At 53.6% G+C, this 20,593-nt stretch overlaps 1 protein-coding gene across 4 annotated transcripts in view; it reads right to left on the reverse strand.

Moving 5' to 3' along the window:
- Positions 1-20,593, reverse strand: part of ZMIZ1 (zinc finger, MIZ-type containing 1) — a 220,496-nt gene that overhangs the window by 64,857 nt on the left and 135,046 nt on the right. The window lies entirely within an intron of this gene.

Raw genomic sequence — 20,593 nt, forward strand, 5'->3', positions numbered from 1 at the left:
GTGCGCCCGCGTGGGGCTGGGGGCTCGGGGGAGGCCCGGCGCGCCGCAGCGGGGGGAGGGGAGGGAGAAGGAGGAGCGCGATAGGAAGATGAAAGGCTAGCAGACCTGCCTCGGCGTCTCCAGGGAGCCCCGGCTCGCGCGCGCCCTCCCCGCCCCGCGAGCCAGGCTGTCCGCACCCCCGCCCCCCAGCCCGCCGCCCGCACTCACTCGCGCGCGCAGACCGTCGGCCCTGCCACTTTGCTGCGAGAGAGCGTCAGCGAGTATGAATCCGAGGCAGCTCACATTTCAAACTTGCACGCAGGGGTGGTGCTGGTGCACGCTGCCGCCGAGCGAACGCACGACCCGAAGAGTGGCGCTCCAGCCTCCGGGCGGGGGCGGCGACCAGGCCTCCTTTCCCTCCCCCGCCGGGGCAATTAATTGGAAGCAACACTTGTGCGAGTGGGTCTCCCGGAGCGCTGTCGCCCGAGGGGGCAGCCGGGAAGGCGCTGGAGGTGGATGACTTCGGGCGTCTCCAGCCCGCCAGCGAACCCTCCCGAGTGGTCATGCTAATGAGGGTCCAAGACCGGGTGGGGGCGGTGATGGGAGCAGGCCAGAGGCGCCCTCGATTGCGGGGAGGGTAGAGGGCGGGGCAGGACTGGGGCACCCGGATTGCGACCGAGGTTTAAGGGATTTTCGGACCTGGTTAGGGAGCAGAGATGGCAGGTGGCCTGGCATCTTCCCTGGCACAGGAACCGCTGCCACCTTTGGCATTCCCCGAAGATTAAGCCCGGGGAGCCGGGTGAGCAGGCGCACGTACATGGTGGCTCCCCGACTTCGGGGAGTTCCAGTGCCCTGCAGCCAGCAGCCTTAGGGAAGCCGGGGGCGGCAGCAGAGCGGGGCCCCGCCCCGCCCGGGAGCGGCTGCCTTCCTGACAGAGCATCCTGTGGTAACCGTGGCCTCTTCCTTCCAGCGTGTCTCGTGGGCTCATGGCGCTGAGTTGAGCTCGCCCTCTCCACACCCCGCCGCCTGCAGACAATCCTGGAAGCCCACCCGCTGCCGCCACCAGCAACCTCTCAGAAGAAAATACATTTTATAGCTCTCTCCCTCGTTCCCGCCCACCTGCCACGGCAAGTTTTCTTTGAACCGCGACCTAACTGCCCAAAACAATCAGAAAGTTTAACGGGGCCGATCATTCACCCGAAAGATGGGTAGCCAGAACTGCCTCTAAAATCTCCACAGTGGACTGTCCTACTCTGTTCCTAGGAAACTGACCAGAGCCACTCGTTTTTGACTTTGCTTCCCCTGCTTTCATTCTGAGATATCTCCTCTCCACCCCCTCGCTCCCCCCACCTTTAAATCTGAGCCTCTGGCTGGTCCCAAAACCTTCCGGTCTTTCCTACTGTCTGCCTTGGAAGTGGCTGAGACACATCACTTATCTAGAAATTAATGTTCTTGCTCCTTGTTTGACATGAATCGCTAGCAGGCTCTAATCCCACCCACTGCCACTTGAAATATCACTTTTGGGGATGGCATTTGGAAATGCAGTTGTCATGGGCTTTCCCTCCAAGGAGCTGGTTAAATGGATTAATTCATACTTCATAACTTGCTGCCTTTTGGACAAGAACTAGCTTCCTGAAAGAGATTAATTGACATCCTTTCCTGCTGGGCCAATCCCCGAGCAGCAAGGGGAAGGCAGGACTTTTCTGCTGCACTGATTGCAGACTGCTCAGTCTTGCCTCTTTTAAGGGACCTCCCCTCATTTTGGGGACAGTCATTTATTTACTGAGACATTCACTGGGGGCCTGCCCTCTCTAGCAGCCCTATTGGGATTTGGGATTCTTCAGAGGAAAGAATGCTGTGGCCCAGTTGGCTCAGCCAATGACACTGCCCCAGGGGAACCCCAGTGTGACAAGCTTGCCTGACTGTGGCTCCTCACCCAGGTACTTAGGGGTTCATTCCGGATATCTTTTCTGCCCAACAGCACCAACAATGCCACAGAGGGAAAACAAAGATTTGTCCAACCTTTCAGAAAGGATGGCCCTAAAACCTGGCCTCTGACATTTATCTATCTGTCATGTGAGGGCTCCTTGATGACACAGAATTCAAAGAACTGTAACTGGGTGGTCCCAGGAAAAGGGAAAGTTCCAGGTTCCCTGCCCCACCCAGAAGGAGGGTGGAGCTGAGCAGAGAAAAGAAAAGAGAAGGAACTGGAGAAGGAAGCAGGATGGAGAGTCAGAAGGAGACCTGAGGAAGCCACATGGAGAAAAGGGAGACATGTGAAGAAACTGTGCTTGTTTTTTGGCCCTGGACTGGTTGAAAGCCATGTGGGTGAGAGACCCGTGGGGAGGTTGACTGTGGCAGTGTTTACATTGATTTTGAATTTGCTCTTTTCCTCCCAGACTTGTCCGGCCATTTCTGACCCTTTTCTATGGGTCCCCGGCAGAAGGTGCTTTAGTTTTCTGGTGGGCTTTCAGGCCTTGCTTAGGGCCAATCCCTTTTGGGTGGACTTTTGCCCATGAGGGGATGGGTAACTTCAGGTGTTTGATTTTGAAATTATATTCTTTGTCTTCCATGTTGTATTAAAGTTTCTTTTCATTAAAGTCTTACATGTTTTGCCTTGATGTGGCAGATGGCAGAACCTATTTAGGGCAGGCAGATGTGGGGGTTCACTAGTGTCCCTCTTTCCCTGCCCTGTAACAGAACCAGTAAACCTTTTCCCTGCATTCTCCTCTCCCAGTTTTATGCAAAGGTAGTTCACAATACAAATCTGACCCTCCGTGCGTGCCTTCTGGTTCACCAAAGACCCAAATGTTGGAAACTTCCAGGTGCGTTTTCAAAATACACTATGGTACCACATGACCATCTCTGGACACTGAGATCAGAAAAACCAGGTTACAAATTAAGCCAAAATCTGCACTGGAGCCGAGCAGAGGTTTTCCACCAGAAGGACACACACCTGGAACTCTGCCTTTAAAATTAAGACAGCCTTCCAGTGCTCTTTCCTCACTGCCAGCTCCCTCGGGGTCACTCCCTAGGAGAAGCCCCAGGGGACAGTGGGAACTAAGGATGAATACACTTACTTAACCTTTTCTTTTTTTAACTTTCCCCAGGTAAGCTTAAAAAAAAAAAAAAAAAGCAAACACTCTCCTTTAGCAGATTTATGTAATTAGGAAAACAAATTGTTTTCAAGCATTAATTCTTCAGCCAGCACAGAAGGCCTCCCGGCTAAAGCTAGGGTTTTCACATGCTAATCTCAAGGCCTGCCCAGCCCTATTCAAGTCCCTCTCTGGCCCACTTGGTTAACAAGCTCTTATTAATACTACACGCCCTGAGTCTACAGAAGGACAGTTCTTGCTTCGGAAGGGCTTCTCCCCTCTCATTCCACATTCCAACTCTACTTCTCCAACTTCCAACGATTTGCTCACAGGCTGGGGGCCAGAAGTGGCCTGCTCCACCCCTGGGCGTCTGCCTTGATAAGATCTGCAGGAAAGGGGCCCGAAGACAAAGGCGCCCTCCACCTCGCTCACAGTTGCTCAGCCAGCTCTCAGAGTGACCTCGGGGAGGGGGCTTGGCCCAGGGGAGTGACTTGGGAGGCAGAAGAAAGGAAGAGAAAGGGAGTGCTGCGCCGGCCGCCACGGCTTCTTGATGAATGCCCTCCAGCGCTCAGAAGGCTGTTGCGGGGATCAATAGCGGGTGGCTTTTCTTGCGGGTGTTTGAACTCCTGCCATGGGTCCTGGTGAGGAGGAGCCGCCAATAAATCACAGGGCTGTAGCCGGAAAGGCAGCCGCCGCTAGCTCCAGAGGGCACAGGAGGGAGGAGGCTCCCCGAGCTGGGAAAGCCTGCCTGGCAGAACCACCCCTGCAGGACCAACCTAGGCCACCAGGGGAGGGCCCCCCCCCATCTGCGGTGGAGCCTGGGGTGCTAGAGAAGCCTCTTCGGGATCCCCAGCTCATCCACTGAGGGATGAGTCTCCTGGTTACAGTCTTACGGCCAGGCCCATACAGCACCTAGGATGTAGGTCACCCTGGGGTTGAAAGTCTCTGCTCTGGGCTTCCCAGCTCAGGGCTGCACCACTTCCTGCTTGAGGCTTTGTGAGGAGGGAGGCCTGGGGACATACAAATGTCGGAGACTGAGGACACGCAGAACAATAAAACCAGATGAGGCTGCTCTTCTGGGCACTAGGTTCTGAGCCACAGAGCTGGGGTTTCTTCAAGCAGGGCTTGGTGGTCAGCTACTGGCCAGGGCTGGTTACCCAGGTGGGCTCTGGCACTCAAGGAAAGTGAAGAAGACCGGGAGGCCCTGGGGCAGGTGTGCCTGTGAGTGAGACTGGGCCAGCTCAGGCCCAGTTGTGGAGTTCCTCTGCCTTTCCACAAACTGTCCTCCTCAGGAGCTCTGGGAGGGGGGACAGGGTTTCCCTCCACCTGTGAGGGTCGAGGCACAAACAGTCCTGATAACACTGTTGTCTCTGCCCCTTTCCTTTCCTATTTGGCCCTCGTTACCCTCCTCAGTTCTTCTAGTACAACCTTGGAAAAGGAAGGCCCAAGTGAGGTTTTGCTCCCACCCAGTGAAGGAATACCTGCCAGGCCTCAGAACTCTACCCACACCTGGGAACAGCAGGAGGGGACACTCCCACACGGGAAGCAGCTGGGTCCCCCAAGCTGGACCCAGGCCTCCCATCTTTCTGTATCAGCAAGGAGCTCAAGGTGACCAAGTGCTGGGTGCCAGACACGCACAGTTCTGGGCATTTCCACCCTTGATGATGAAATGTTAATAGTCATTCCTAAGCTACTGAGGATGAAACTGAGGCGCCGAGAGGTTGAGACAGTTTGCCCAAAGATTTAATTCACTCTACCCTAGCACCATCATCCTGCACTCCCAGGTCGGGGCTCTAAATAAGAGTTTGAGGGGAGTAGACTTTGAAGGAATCAGGAGAATCGGAGTTATGATGCAGCCCACCAGACTCATTTCATGTTCTTTCCAGCACCCCTACATTAGATATACCCAAATCTTGTCTTTCCTGGCATCTTTCTTTTTCATGTAGCATCTGTGTGGTTGTAAGTACACACCTGACGTCTGGGATGGCGGCACTCCATCTGTGGGGGGCTGTAGGACTTGGTGGCAATTGAATGGCTCCTCCTTGACTCCTCCTCCTATCACTGCACCCCACCTTCTTCCTGAATTTGTCCCCCCCCCCAAAGGGGCTCATTACAGGCACAGGCTGCATTCCCAGAAGCCTACAGTTGGCTTCTGCCCAAACCTTAAAATCATTTCATTAAGTAAACAAAACCAACCCATGCCCCCACACCTACATTCAACACCTCTGAGAAGCTCAAGTCATTGGAAATCCAGGAATACCTCCTGGAGAGAGCAGGTGGGGAGGGAAACCTGGGAGCTGGGCACAAAATGGGCAGTCAAGGGGCATCAGTCTCCACGAGCTGCCTGCCCTTCTACCTGCTCAGCCAGAAACTGCACGCCCCGGCTGCCATAGGATGTCCACAGCTGCATGGCCACCAGGGTGTGGGGGGGGAGGGGAGGGGCAGAGACAGCAGGAGGCAGGAAGGATCTGGCCACATCCCTGCTTGCTGAGGAGCTGTGGAGGGCGCAGAGGTGGCTGCACGCACTCAAAGGCTGAGGCTCAGGAAACGGGTGATGGTGTATCTGATGGCCCTGGACAAGTCACTTGCATGTCCCAGACCTTTGGTCTTCTCCTTTGTAAAATAGGAGTGAGGTCACCGCAGGCCAGGAACTAAGGAGGATCTAAGGATTCGCAGTGACCTTTGTCAGTGGGCCTAGAGGGGGCCCTCCTTGGTACAATGGGTTAAAATGCAGCACTATGAAGCTCTCCACAGCCACTGCAGCACGAGAGGTCACACATGTGGCGTGGCAGCCCTCTCCTGTACCTCCCGCTGCTCCCTTCAGCGGTGTATCTCACTGGGTCCATAAGAATCCTCTCACTGCCCCACACCTCTGCTTGTACCCGGTTCTTGTATGCATAAATAAATCTAAAAAAGAGGCTGTGGTATTTATAGGATGAACTGTGTTTCCCCCCAACGATGCGGTTTTCCTACAGTCCTATAGTCCCTCAATTTCTGTGACTATCACCTTATTTCGAAATGGGTCTTCACAGATGACCGGGTTAAGATAAGGCTATATGGCTAGTGTCCTTTTAAAATCAGACATTTGGACACAGAAACTGATATGCGAGCACTGTGGGGGACGGGAGCAGTGTTGCCAGCGCCTGGTCTGCAGAGAGACACCTTGATCTTCAACTTCTAGCCTCCAGAGCATTGCCACCACCACCACCAAAAAAAAAATGCTGTTGACGCCCCCTTCCTTGCTGGGCCCTGTCTACGGCCAGGCCAGCCGCAGTGGCTTCAGCACGAGTTGGGTCCTGGGCCCTGAGCTGACCCACATGGTGCAGCAGACCTCCCGTGACCCGCCCGCGGCTCCCCTCAGCAGTGTACTTTGTTGATCTGTCTGTTCTGTTCCCCACTCTGTCCCTGGTGAATCCTCTCACCCCCCTGCACCTCTGGCCTGTACCCCACCTCTGTATGCATAAATAAATAAATCTTTAACACAAACCCCCCAACCCCCCTCCCCCGCGAGTCACAGTGCACCACTTGCTTTGCTGCCTAAATCCCTTCCGCTAGGGACTCCTGCTAGGTCAGTGTGAAAGCCCTGGCCCTCAATATGACCCACAAGACCTTTCATGATCTTGCCTGTCACCCTCCCCCACCTAATTTCCTTCTCATTCGCCTTGCTCCAGCTTCAAAGCCTGCAAACACCCCAGGCTCACACTCTAGGGGTTGCTGGAAAGGCTTCTCTCCTCCAGGTAACCCGTTCTCAGGGAGCCCTCCTCCTGCCATACTGCCCAAACTGCAGCCCCCCCACTTCCTAAGTCTCTTTCCTGTCAGCTTTCTCCTTCACATATATGACTGCTGTACTTCAGTTATCTCTCCTGTTTAGTGATGTCTCCCTTCCAAGAAGGCGAGCTCCGTGTCAACGGCGACTTTTGTCTGCTTTCTTTTTTTGGTATAGGTTATATAGACAGTATCTAAAATATGCCAGGCATAGGTGTGTGATACTTGCTGTATATAAACAAAACAAGAACAAAGCCGCCTGAATCAATGATGGAGCAAAGGAATGAATGCATGACTAGGAGGGTCTGTGGGCTACCCCCTGCCTGCCTGCCTGCCTGCCTGCCTGCCTTCCCAGAGTGGAGGTTCCCAGTCTGAGTCTGCAAGAACAGGGGCTATTTCTCCGTGGAAGCAGCCTGATGCGACAGGAAGCTCTGGCTGGTTAACAAAGGGGCTGCCAGCCGCCAGAGGTGCTGGGGCTCGCCACCCAGGCCTCTAATGAATCTCGTCCCATTGATTTCTGGAGTCGCCTTTGAAGGGAAGGGACGGCCAAGGCAGCTCGGATGGGACGTCTGTGCCTCAGCAGTCCTGGGGTTTTATTGCTTCTCCCAGGACAGTGCTTTGACAGGGGCTTCCGATGGGCCCCCGCTGGACTGACATAAGCTCCCTGTGGTTAGAAAGGCAATTTCCCTTCCTGCTGAAGCTGTCAGTCTGTCTGAGCTCCTGGCTGCACGGAGCACCTCCCAGTCTGGGCGGGGGCAGCCGAACTCCACTCCTGAGGCTTCTAAACAAAGGCTCTCACAGGCAGCAGGAGATGCCACCCTCTTTGCAGAGGCAGAAATGAGGCTCAGATGAGAGGAGGATTTAAGGCTCCCCCATACACATTCTGGCCAAGCTTGGGGGCCAGACAGAGCTGGGTGCAGGCTGCCCAACAGCCTTCTGCTTGCAGTGTGCCCTCAAACCTGTGCAGCCTGTTACTGCCGGTCCTTTTCCCTACAGAGCCTCTGCTTGCCCACTTGAGATCATCGACTCTTCCAGCATTGCAATGAAGAGGACCTTGTCTCACTTTCCAAATGAGGAAACTGAGGCTGGGAGAGGGGCCAGGGCTTCCTCCAGTTACACAGCCAATTAATGGCAGAGCAGGGGCCAGACCTGGGACTCCTGGCTCATTCCAGAGCTACCAGCCAGCTCTCCCGGGGTTATGTTCCAGTCAACTACAGAGTCAGGCTATGTGCTCTCCAAACTGGAAAGTGCTGGATAGATTTGAGAACTTACTGTCCTAAAGGGCTCTGTTCAATTGCCTTTCTTCAGCACAGTGTGGGATTTGGAGCCGGTGAGATTAGGCCGGCGCCCACCCCACTCTAACTCTATTCTTCCTCTCTTCACAGGAGAAGGTGGAGGGGGGTGTCAAACTCTGACCTTTCAGGTCCTTTCCCCATCCATAGGAGGAGTCACATACTCCAGGAAGATAGGTGAGGGCACCAGACTTGGGTGTGAGAAAATGAAGGCACTTTCGACTGTCAGGTCTGCTCGGGTGGTGGGGAGCACCCTGTCACGGGAGGACGGAGACATGCAGAGGGGATCCCACACTGGCAGGCTGATGGATTCTGACGTCCTCTCTGCTCTGGGGTGCTGTGATAGGTAAGCGGGATGAAGGGTGACTGAGAAGTACGCCGAACACCTCAGTGGGTTCTAGGCAGCTGTGAAACAGTTTCATGGACTCCCCAAGCCCACTGCAGTCTGCCAGGAATCCTTCATCACCTGCTGGCCTCCCTCCCTCCTCTCCCGACAGCCCCTGTGAGAGGACTTTCTCCCGGGAGCTGCTCCCTTCCAGCCTCTTGTTCCCAGCCCACAGCAGCCCGGAGGGGTTCGGTGGCTTCCTTCACCCCACAGTGTGGATCCAGGTGTCCCCCCACTCCTGGGGCTCAGGACGTGAGCAGACAGGCCACGGAGGAATGTCTGTCTGGGGAAAATCCAAGGTGGCCGCCAGGGCAGGGCAAGGAGTGGGAGGCCTGGTGTTGAAATCAGGATCTGCAGAGCTGAATCGGCAGGTGGGAACAAGACACTCCTTTGCCCGGAGGTCAAGTCCCCAACTGGATAGATGCCGCCTGGGAGAAAGGTTTGGGGGCTCGCTGTGTGACCAAGAGCATGTCCCTATCTGTCACTGGGTCACATCTTCCCCACCCACTGAAGACATCCAGTGCTGATGTGGGACCTCTTTTTGCTGCTGGGGCATTGGTTTCCCCAAGCCTGGCTGGGAAGAGCCCAAGAAGGGTCACTACTGAGCTGATCTCCACTGATATCCTCTAAGCTCCAGTGGACCAGGCAAGATGCCTTAGAACATATATAATCCTGTTAGGAGAAAGACGCTAGCCCCAAACTGTCAGTGCACACGGCCCTACTTTTATGAATTTATTTGCAGTATCCCTGTATATATATCATTTTTGGTGGCCTATAATCTCCACGAGAGCGGGGATTTTGACTGTTTTGACACTGTCACCTCCCTGGTGCTTCTGTACCCTGCACCAGGTTAGTTGCTCAACAAATATTTGTTGAATAATGGCTATTCACCAACTTAATATCCCATGGCAATGGGATTTCAGCTATTCTTTCTTTGTAATTTTCCAAGGAGTGTATACTATATGATTAGGAGAAGAAATACCCTGGAGAACTTTCACTTTAGAATTAAATGAATCAAAGTGAAGACTTTCTCCTTCCGAAAGGTGCTGTGCACAATCTTCAGCGTCACTAACATGACAGCAGAGCATGAAACAGTTGCAGCATCACCAGCTGGGCTTCCCAGGCCCCACCTGCAGAGGCCTGGGACAGGGCATGGGCAACAGGCATTGCCAGAGATGCTACTTGTCCCTTTCGCTCTACAAATATCATAATTCCATCCCAACTGTCTTCCCTGCCTTTGGCCTCTAGGGCTCTGTTTTACCCGTTGAGGCTTTCCAAAAGGCAAGTCTGATCATGTCACTCGATTGTCTAAGACCTTCCATGGCTCCCAGTGCTGTCAAGACCAAGTTCAAGTTGCATCTCCTTGATTAGCATTCAAAGCCCTGGGAGTATCATGCATGGTCTCTAGGAGGGCCCTTCCGCTACCTTCAACCTAGATGCTCCTGTCTGATGCCCCTGGATATTTATAGGCCCTGGTTTGCAGACACTGATTTGCCTGACTTTACTGGAACAATGCTCTTCCCCCAAACCCACATGTCAATCGAAGTGCCGAACAGTGGCTGGGTGCCAGCCCGCACTTGGAGGGGAAACTGCCACAAATTCAAAGGTGGCAGGGAAACTGAACCCCACTCTCCCCCAATCTGGGTGCCTTTCCAGGAGGAGGAGGAAAGGTGGCAACAAATCATAGGCCTGCAGTCTGGGCTGAGGTTCTCAAGGAGTGGAAAGTCAGCCCTGGGGATCTCAGCCCTGAGGATGTTATGGTTTGGGGCAAACAGTGCCGACTCTTCCTGACTCAGTTTCCCCAGCGGGGACATGGCCAGTATTCTGGGATGCACAGTTGGAAGTCACATTCCTGGGAACCAAGCCAGTGTTCTTGCTGCTCCCCCTCAGCAAAGGGAGCCCACGCCCCCTTCGGGCCCCAGACAGACCTGGGAGTGTGGTGTGTAATTGAATTTGGCCTAATTACCTAATTGTGCTGAGGAACAACTAGTACTGACAGAGGCCTCCGGTGCTGGGGGTGGTTGAAGCCAGGAGCCAGGAGGCAGCCTCCAGATTCCCTAGGCATTTGGGAGTCCATACTAGGCACTAGCACGTTCATATCCCATACCCTTTTGTGACTTGGAGATCTGAGAGCCAGGTGACACTGTTCCCGTTCTACAGGTAAGGAAGCTGAGGTTCAGAGGGAGCATATTGCACAGGGACACCAAGCCATAGGAAGTAGAGAGGATATTTGCTCACCTTGCTTCTGTTCCTGGGCCTTAGCGTATGCTATTCCCTCTGCCCGGAATACCTCTCCCCACCTTCCTCTCTGGGCATAGAGTCTCCTTAGAACTTTCCCATAGGATCATTTCTTCGAGAACGCCTTCCCTAAGCTCCCAGGTTCATGGCCCCTCCACCTGTCCTTTGTAGAACCTATCAAAAGAATTACCTCATTGTTGGGGGTGTTTATTCCAAGTCTGTCTTCACCAAGCCTCAAGCTCCCGGGCAAGGACTGCATCTGCCGCCTAGTTCACACATGTCTAGGCAGCCAACACAGGGCCCCGGACACGGTGGAGCTCAATAAATGCCTGCTGAATGATTGGAGAATAACCTCTAAATTCTGTTTTGTCCCCAGTCTCTTCCCCCTCCCTGGCTGGATCTTGGGGGTGGCATTCTCATCTGCAAGGAGTATTGCATCTGGGGTTGCACCAGTGACCTCAGAATCCCAGGGGAGTTGGAGCAATGTTACATGCATGTTATATGCAGGAAGGAGGGACGGGAGATCCACTCTGCGAGGCCCCGTGCTGGGGCTTCAGATAGGAGCTCTCACGCTTGGTAGGTGGAGGGGCAGGCTCCCTGCTGGCAAATAGAGAACTGGGAGCCAGGCCTGCCAGAGTGTGGGATCAGGCCACGCTGACCCTCACTGTGTGTCACTGAATGACAGAGCAGATGAACAGGGCTAACTTACAGAGGGACAAGTATTTTAATCCAAAGAAAGCCACTTGAATAGTCAAATAGAAGATTAGATCCCTTCACAAAGGCAGTGGCTAATACATAAGGCGGCTCTGCTCCCCGGACACAATGAAGCTCCATTTCTCCAAGACAGGGCTTGTCAAGCCTCCTTCTGGAAGGTGGTCAGAGCTTGTACTCATGTGTGCAGTTCTGGGGTGGGACTGTCTGGGTCTAATTCTACCTCTTTGACTTGCGAGCTGTGTGGCCTTAAGCACATCATTAACCCAAGTCTCAGATTCTTCTTGATATTTTCGTAAAGATGAAAGGAGAACAGGTACACGCAGTATTTTGCTCAGTGCCTGGAACATGGGATGAACTCAACAGAAATGAACACCTTCGCTGATGACAGTGATGGTGACCATGATGATGTTGACAGCATTAGAAGCAGTAGGCTAGCAACAGCAGTATTTGCGGTCATGGGAGGAACATGATTAGTAGTGGTAACGGAAGTATACTAGTGGTGAGCATTCTATCATGCCAGCTCCAACCCTGGCATGAGCAGCAATGCTGGGAAGAAGGCCTCCTCTTCCCTGTGCCAACCTCTGCTGGCAGGGGGTTTAGACCAGCCATCAAAAGGTCCGCTGCATTTTCACATTCAAGCCCCTAAGTCACAGCAGCAACAAAACCAGCACTACTACAGACACGCACGCCTACTGCTATACACATCCTGATGCCAAAAGGACACTGTCCACCTGCTTCCTGTTTGCTGTCCGGCACATAGTATCCTCCTGCCCCACCCAGTCTTCCTCTCATAGCTGAGTTTTGGGGGGCGAGGAGAAGGTACTATCTACCCTCCTGTTTGGCCTCAGCTGAGATGTGGTAGATTCTGAATTTCCACTAACAGCTCCTCCCACATCACTTGACCACAAATGACCCTGGGCATATGGTATGGTCAACCCTATTTCCTGAAGTCACAGCTGAAGCTCAAAGAAGTTATGTCAATTCCCTAAAGTCATACAGCTTGAAGGCAGAGCAGGATACAAGCTCAGGGCGGCCTATCTTGATGGCCAGGCGCTCACCATGCAGGTGATTTCCAAGCCTGCAAGGGCCCTTTCTGCCCACCCACATCAGGTGCTGCTGTGTCCACTCCCCTGCTGATGGAGCAGGCCTCCTGTGTCCACACCAAAGATGGCCTGGTCTCATGTGCTCTGCAGACCAGCCCTTCCTTCTCCCATATATTGTGGAATCGTCTGCCCCACCTTGAGCCTCATGATTTAAGTTCCATGCCTCCACTGGCCAGCTAGAAGCCCGCCCTCCATGATGACTAGCATTCAATAAGAGGAGATGACAATAAGAAAAATCTCAGGTTTCTTGCAGAAATCTGGATTGTTAAGTTCCAGGCATGTGTTTTGCAAAGTCTCAGGTGGCCCAGTGTGGTGGTTGCCTTGCGGAGGGCCCAGATCTCCCAGACCTACTCTGTCTGCAGCCCGGATGCCACTGCCTGGTGTTGCCTCCCAGCTGTGTGGACGTGTGAGCATGAGTGCTGGCCCCTCCCACACCGGGGCTGGGCCCCCCAAGCCTTGGCTTGGCTGGATGGGGCTGCAGTGCCCACAAGGAAGCAGGCCGCCTCCTCCCTGCCTCCCCACTTCAGTCTCTGTAGAGGGGCGGTGCAGTCTTGTTTTTCTCCTCTCTTAACTCCCTCTTCGTTTGGGGTGGGGGAAGAAGAACCAGATGTGGAGGCCCTGTCTCCAGGGGGTGGGCATGCCAATCTCTCCCTGGAGACCACCAAGGAGCAGCGTAGAGCTGCTCACAGCCAAGTGAACAGGCGGGCATCTCGCTGCACTTTCAGGAGCCTGGCTTCCCCACGGAGCTCAACAGCGCACCAATTTCCCACAGTCTGCTTATGGGGAGGGCTAGTTCCCATTTTTTCTCTTCCAAGACCCATTTGCACAGAAGTGGGCCCTTCCTATACACAGGCCTCTTGCCTCCCGGCAGACGCTTAATTGGAAGGAAGTGATTCCAAACATCTGGGGCGCACATCTGAGAGTGGGCTCGAGACCACATGGAGCCTGGAGAAAATGGGGATACATGCAATTATGTCACTTCCGCAGCTCAGGGTGCCCAGGAGGGGCAGCCCTAAGCAGCAGCAGGCATTTCTGGGGGTGCAGCCCACAACTGGTGGGGGCAGGACCTCAATGGCACATGAAGGGATGGTGAGCTGGGCACCTTGAGCTAGAGGCAAAGGGTGAGTCCAGGGCAGAGCTGAGCTGCAGCCAGGAGGGCCACTGGTGCTGGAGCTGAGGTCCCAGGGGAAGGAGAGACAAAGGAAACGCAGGCGGAGGGGAAGGAGAGCCAGGGGGAAGAGGCGGAAAGAGGGAGGGGCAGAGAGGGGAAGAAAGAGAAAGAGAGAGAGAGAAGAGGGCCAGAGGCCAATTCTGCTCGCTTGGAGACAGCTTTTAGGCTTTTAGAATATGGGGCCTCTCAGGGCAGCCCACCGAGAGCACAGCTTCCCGTCCCAGGGGGCCCTGTGGAGACAGAATGGCTCAGGTCTCTTCTGGGCCCTGCTGTGTGAGCTGGGCACAGATTTCACTGCTCTAAGCCTCAGTTTCCATGTCTGGAAAAGGGTTGCCCTGAGTTAAGGGGCGCAGGGCAGGAAAGTATCTCTTCAATCCCTTCTCTCCCCACCCCAAGCCTTGTGTGTGTGGGGGGGCTTCCTGATGGGAGTGGCTGGCCCCCCTGGGTTCCAGTCTTTCCCTCTCAACTGTCCTCCTGCTGATGTGGCCTGTTGACACTGTCTCCTTCCTAAGCATGTTGGGTCCATGCCGTCCTGGAGGGCACAGACAGTCTCTAGGGCTACGTAGGTGCCAATCATAAAGTCTGCACATAATAGGTGCCCATGCACGTTTGTGGAAGGGGTGAATTTAGTTTATCCTTTGCGCAGAGTTTTTGCTGTCATTATAATTATGTGCCATTTTGAAAGGCAGACTCCTAATTTTTCCCCCCAGTAATTCCTGCTTCCTGCCAGAGACAATAGTGGCTCTTCATCCCAAACAGGTGAGACTGGGTCCTTTGGAATTCCCTGCAGGAGTCCAGCCCTAGGCAGTGTTTCCCACCTGGCCAGCCTCAACAAGCCAGGGAATGTTCGTAGGAATATAATGAAGCATCTGTTAATAGTTCTTCAAGGAAAGTCATTGGCCAGGGTTCCCAAGCTCTGAGGTCTGTTTTTCTCTGGGCCCAGGTAGAGCGAGGGCCACCTGCCTGGCCACCACCCTGTCCCCAGAGAGGAGAATTACCACCTTGCAGAGCTTTCTCTGCAAAACACAAACACCTGGTTGCCTGGGCAGCACCTTGCCAGGGTGACTCGATCCAGATGGTCTCTTGAGAGGCAGCTGGGTTGCCATGGAAACAAAATTGCTGCTGCTCCTGTCAGGAGACCCGCATTCTAGATCCACTGGACCCCGAGCTTAGAAAAGTCACACAGCCAAGTAGGTTTCAGCTCCTGCACTGCAATGCAGGCTTCATAATCACAACGGTTATGCACGGGGCACTTTGGAGATGCCAGCTTGAGTTAAGTGCTTTGTACCCATAGTCACAGAGCTGAAAGACATGACGGGTAACACAGCATAGCAGTGATAGAGCCTGGCCATGGCCAGGTCAGCCTGAGCCTGAAGCCTCAGCTTAGATCCCCACTCTGGTTTCCAGATCTTGGCCCTGTATGTCCTACCTGTGACTGGCCCTGTCCAAAGGCCAGATGGACTTTACTCGGGGGTCACTGAAAGCGTGAGACCCACAGTTTCCACAGCCTGAATCCTTGTTGACCTAGCCAGCTCATGAGGACAAGAGGGTAGAGGTCTGTGGCTAGGGACTTCTTCATGTCCCAGCTAGCCAAGTGGGGACAGGTCCCAGTGAAGGGGACACACATGGCCAGGGAGGGGAACGAGGGCCCAGTTCTTGGTCCACAGCCCTCCCTCTCATGCTCTAGTTTCTTTTCTTCTCTTCAACTGCAACGGCCAAACAGCCATCCATTTAGGGCTGCCTACCCACACATCCTCTCCTTGTTACTGAGAACTGGGTTACTCTGAGAAGTGAATACATCTCTTCCTGCATCACTTTTCCAATCCATACAATGGGTTGGTCCTTCTGCTGTTGGTCAGTGCTTGTGTTCATAAACTAGCCAGTATTGGTTAGCTGGCACCAAGCGGATGGCACGAAAGGTTCTTCTCATGTTGCTCCCTCTCTTGAAAGATGCCTGCCAAGTGCGGCTGGGAAGACTTGGTGAGATAAAGGCCCTCAAACTTCACGGCATCCAAGGCCCAGACTAGGTGCTGTTGGTTCTGTCCAACCTCTCTCACCTAGCTCTCTACTCCCCATGCCTGCGGACTTCCTGCCTCTCCCAGCTTCCCCTTCTGAGGGTTTGGGAGTGACAAGGGAGATGTGAGCCTCTGCAGTCTCTGCAGACAGTTATGGCTTCCGGCCATGGCCCCTGAGCTAATACGGTCCCACTCATCTCCTACTCCCTGGGGGGTGTGGCTAGCATTCACCTTGGCCCCACCTCTGCATAGAGCTTCCATATTTTCCAGACCCTAGACCGTGACACAGACCACCTCTAAGTTAGAGACAAATTCTAAGAGCACCTGAAAGCCAAAGTGAGGGAATAAAATCAGCAACCCATTCCAGCATTTTATACAGCAGACTTTGTCCTGAGCACTGTACACACATGAGCGCACTTAATGCCTATGACGCTGGCATTACGATGGCTTGCTTTTATCAAACTCAGTAACCTGACACTGTTATTTCAATAATTAAAAAAATAACCAAACTGCGGTAATCAAAGCTAGGTTAAGTGACTTTTCCAAGGTCACACAGCTGGTGAGTCATGACGACAGCCATCTTTGGCCAGTGTTTTCTCAGTACCAGACTCTTCGTGGCACACCCATGAACTCTCTCACCTGCATGATGTCCCCAGGCCCACGTCACCCCCATTTTGTAGATGCAGAAATGAAGGGTTGAGAAGACTGAATAATGTGACCAGGACCACTTGGCTGAAGAGGCAGAATTGCAATTTAAACAGAAGTACCTGACCCTGAAGCCATAAGCTGCTAGGTTCATACCCACCCAGGCTGCACCATGGGCCATGCTTTAAACCACCATTTTTTGGAATGGTTTCTGGAAAAAAATAGTTGAAATTGGGTTGCCCAGGCCATTTTGCCAATAAGAGCTGCCGTGCATTAAATGCTTACTGGGGCTGGACATCCGTGACCGTCATAGTGGGACAGTGAGTATGGGGTTAGCTAAAGATGGGAGGGTACTTAACTTCCCAACAAGGGCAAATCATAGTCAGCACTGCCACACCCGCAGGGCCTCCACCTGCAAACGGTTCAGCTCCCCTCAACACGCTCTTTGAGTCACTCTCATCTTTCCCACCACTTCATTTCCACCCGCTCACAGACAAAGGGAGCAGCTTACGGCTTGGGGGTCAGATACTTTTGTTTAAAATGCAATTCTGTCTCTTTTTAGCCAAGTGGTCCTGGTCAAATTATTTAGTCTTCTTAACCTTCCCCTTCTACATCTACAAAATGCGGACGACGTGGGCCTGGAGACACCATGGGGGGTGAGTGAGTTCATGGGTGTGCCACGAAGAGTCTGGTACTGAGAAAACACTGGCCAAAGGTTGGCTGCCATCATGACTGAAGGAGCTATATTTTAGATTCCTTCCTAATCCAGATGCCCTGGCCTGGCCTGGCCCTGTAAATCTAAATAGGCTGATGATACCTGCACCATCGTTAATTCCTGTCTGTCTAACCCAGAAAGTATTTACAAGGCTGTGGCTTGCCATGCTTGCTTAAAAAGTTCCATAACCAACGTGCCCACTTTCTGCCAAGTCCCTGCTCCATTTCACTCTCACACCCTGGAATCCCTTGAAATCCCTCCTCTGGGGGTGAGAATGCTAAGCTCATCTTAAAACCAAAGCTCTGGCTTCCTTAATCCTCTTACCTGGCTCTTTCCTCTGCAGAATTAATTGCTGCTGATGACTTTATTAATGTCTCGGGCAGCCGAGGCATCCGCAGGGCATTCTGCGGCGGTGGGAACCGTCTGAGCAGGACCCTTTTCTGGATGCACCTTTGGGCTGGGCAGCACTGTGGCTTCAGGGTAGCTGTTCTGGTGCCTGCAGGTGAGCTATAGGTGGTAACCCTTGGCCCTGTGTCTCACAGACTTGCCAGCTGCCGGAGGGATACCTGCAGAGAAGCAGGGGTGGCCTGCACAGCTCAGATTCTCTTGCTTCCCTCGCTGAGGCCACATCCCCACCTTCAGAGCACCAATGTCCTCTTCCCTAAGTGGGAGGAATCTTGCCCAGGCGTCTCACCCGGCTGACCAGGAAGGCTGCGTTTGGGTGGAGGATTACCCACAGGAGGGGGGCATCATTTATTTCAAACTTCCAGTGCAAGAAGGGAGGAGTGTGCTGCATTTGCATAGATTCGTGGCCACCATGCTTAGCACAGAGTGAGCCTGGCACAGGACATAGCCATTCCTTGCCCTTAAAGCCCCCATTTAATATTTTTTGAGCGGCGCGCCCACGCCTACAAGCTCACCATTTCTTTCTGCAGCCACGAAGGTAAAGTAATAGCAGAGATTACTGGACGGTGGGATAAACGGATGCTGGGTGGCATAGACTGTGCAGGGGAGGGGGCGTGGTGGGTGGTGCCCAGGTCCCATCTTGACTGGAGCACCCTCAATTGTGGACTAAAGGAGTGACCCACCCTCATGATGGTTTAAGTGGACCCAGAAAGAAAACCACTGCAAATCAGCTTCTCCCCATGTTTCGGCCGTTGCTATTTCAACAAGGGGAAACTCACTTTTCTAAATCCCCATCTCCCTTTTTAACTGGCAGAGAGCTGGCCCAGCCTCCAGCCCTGAGCAGGCACCATTGCCCCACTCCACTCCTTATTTTGATAGTTTCTAAGTGTGGCAAGGGAAACTGGTCAGCCTGGTAGAGTAGGGGTACAACACACAAAGTTTCTTCTTTGTAATCCCACTGAAGTCAAAAGAAACAACAGTGTATAGAATACATTCATAACAAGAGGGGGCTGGCAAGGGGCAGGGATGATGAGAACAGGATGCCGATGACTACACATGGGCAGGAGCCTCATTGCTGGCACCCTGGGAGCCTTGTCATACCCTGCACCCACCATGTGCACAACCTGGGGACGTCTCACCAAGGTGAGCTTGAGGTACTCAGCCCCAAGTAGCCTGCCACCAATCATGGATGCTAGATACCGAATAAACACTGTTCTTGGCCTTGCTTCTTAAGGGGTAGGAAGGAGGGCAAGTTCTGTTTCCCAGAGCTCTCGGCAGGTGCCCACAGCAGGTAATGTGCTTAAACACACACTTGTCATCGACCTCCTTCCCTTCTCTGTCTCATTTCCCCAATTCTCTCCCTGTGTTTTCGATGATCCTCTTAAATAAAATCACTTGCATTGGAATTTTTGTTGCAAGGAATGCATCTGGGGACACCCGAACTCAGACTGAGATGCCTCCAACAGCCTCACCTACCCCACCCTGAGCCTCACGAACTCCACCCTACCCCTGGCAGACCCTAGGTGCATGAAGTCCAGCTTGGGTGTCAGGACAGCGACTGCAAGGGTCCAGGTAAGAGAAGTGGCGCCTGACCCCCCCACCAAGGTTCTCCAGCCTGCCAGGGCCCTGTGTGCCTCCCCCCCCCATGTCTTCTTCCTGCCCCCTCATCTTTTGGACAGATCTGGAAAGCAGATATCCCCCAGTTGAGCCTTAGGCAGTCTTGTCCTTGCAAACCCTGGCTCTGTGGGGGGGCCAGCGATGAGCTAATCCACAGAGGAGAGGGAGACAGGAAGAGTAGCCTTCCAACAAGCAGAGGCCTGCCCCCCGGGCTCCAGGAACCAAAGAAGACTTGGTTGAGAAGCTGCTGAGCCAGCCTGAGACAAGGGCGCTCGTCTCACCCCACCTCTGCCAACCCAGCCAAACTCCAAGCAAGCCACAACACCCATAGCTGCGTCTGCTTAGAAACAGAATGCTTGCTCCTTGCAAAAAAATGTGGGAAATGAAGAGTCACCTTCCTCTTCCAGATAAATCCATTATTTATAAGTTGACATTTTGGTATATTCCCTTCTGTTTTCTGTGCCTAAAGAAATGTATATTTTGATTTTTGCACCTGGTTGAGGTCATACTGAACACACCATTTTGTCAGTTTTCTAAAAAAAATTATTATTATCTCACAAGCATCTCCAAAAAGTAATAATTCGGGGTGTCGGGGCTCACTTGTGATGTGGCTAGAATGGGTTTTTGGAATACTCAGCTCCCTTTTCCAGGCCCTTGGAACTGTTTACAGATATGCTTTCTCTCATTCTTTCATGGCACTGCCCCCCTCCTCAGTGATCACTCTGGACACCCCAGGGACCATCACAGCCACCCTCCCCCCAATTCCTTAGCCTGGGAACTCTGTGTCCGCAAGCCCTCTGTCACATGGGCTCCTTCCTCCCCACTGTTCTTTTTCTCCAAGAGCAGACTGAGGCCACTGGATCCCAGACCTTGGCCCTCAGGGAGCTGGGGGAAGGGAGCCGGGGGCTACTGGCCTAGGGTATTGCACCCCACCTGCTCACTCAGGGTCACTCAGAAGTGGGGTGGCTTTCTGTGCTCCGGAGCTGACCACCTGGAGGCCAAGTCCTGCCGCCAGGGGCACGTCATTTCCTTGGTGGAGTCTCACTTTTCTGTTTCATGAAGTGGGCTTTCTGGAAAGAGCCCCAGTGGCTGCTGCCCAGCAGAGAATGGGTGGGAGGTGAGCGCAGGCACAGGTTTTGTCCAGCAAACAGAGCTGACCTCGAGCTGTTCCCCGGGGGCCTGGTGATGAAATCCAAAGCCCTTTCCCAAGTCGGACCTGACCTGGAGCAGAGAGGCTGCTGAACAGGAGGAAGGAAGCCAAGTCCCTCCCCCACCTCCCAGATCTGCTGGGCTCGGATGTGGGGGTGGGGCTGGTGTCCAGGAGGAAGTCCGTTCTGGCCTTGACAAGGCGCCCAGCAGGGTGGCCTGGCATTTCAAGGGCGAGGGCCCTCCTGCCCGCTGTCTCTAGGGAGCTGGTGAGCATTAACAAATCCCCTGCAATTTGCACCCACCAA

Source organism: Condylura cristata, unplaced genomic scaffold (assembly GCF_000260355.1).
Source record: "Condylura cristata isolate star-nosed mole 26May11 unplaced genomic scaffold, ConCri1.0 scaffold00011, whole genome shotgun sequence".
Classification (NCBI taxonomy): domain Eukaryota; kingdom Metazoa; phylum Chordata; class Mammalia; order Eulipotyphla; family Talpidae; genus Condylura; species Condylura cristata.